Source organism: Eufriesea mexicana, unplaced genomic scaffold, assembly GCF_001483705.2.
Source record: "Eufriesea mexicana isolate 0111107269 unplaced genomic scaffold, ASM148370v2 scaffold124, whole genome shotgun sequence".
NCBI lineage: Eukaryota > Metazoa > Arthropoda > Insecta > Hymenoptera > Apidae > Eufriesea > Eufriesea mexicana.
In genome coordinates, this window is record NW_016908357.1 from 643,218 (window position 1) to 643,514 (window position 297).

Consider the following 297-nt stretch of genomic DNA (forward strand, 5'->3'; position numbering starts at 1 on the left):
GAGCGTCGTCAGTGTATCTCGCGCGCGTGGATTCGCGGATGATCACGGATGATCGCGGAGACACACCAACCGTTGACACGTCGAGGAACAAAGTCACTGTCACGGCGGCGCAACACGTTCCGCGAGCGTGCTGTTCGTAGAGGGAGGTGGAGCCCTCGCGTGCGAGGGTGGAGTGACAAAGAGAGAGAGCGAGAGAGAGAGAAAAAAAAACGTAAGGTGTGCGTAACGTAACGTAACGTAACGTAACGTAACGTAACGGAACGGAACAGAACGAAACGGAACGGAAGGGAAGGCAAC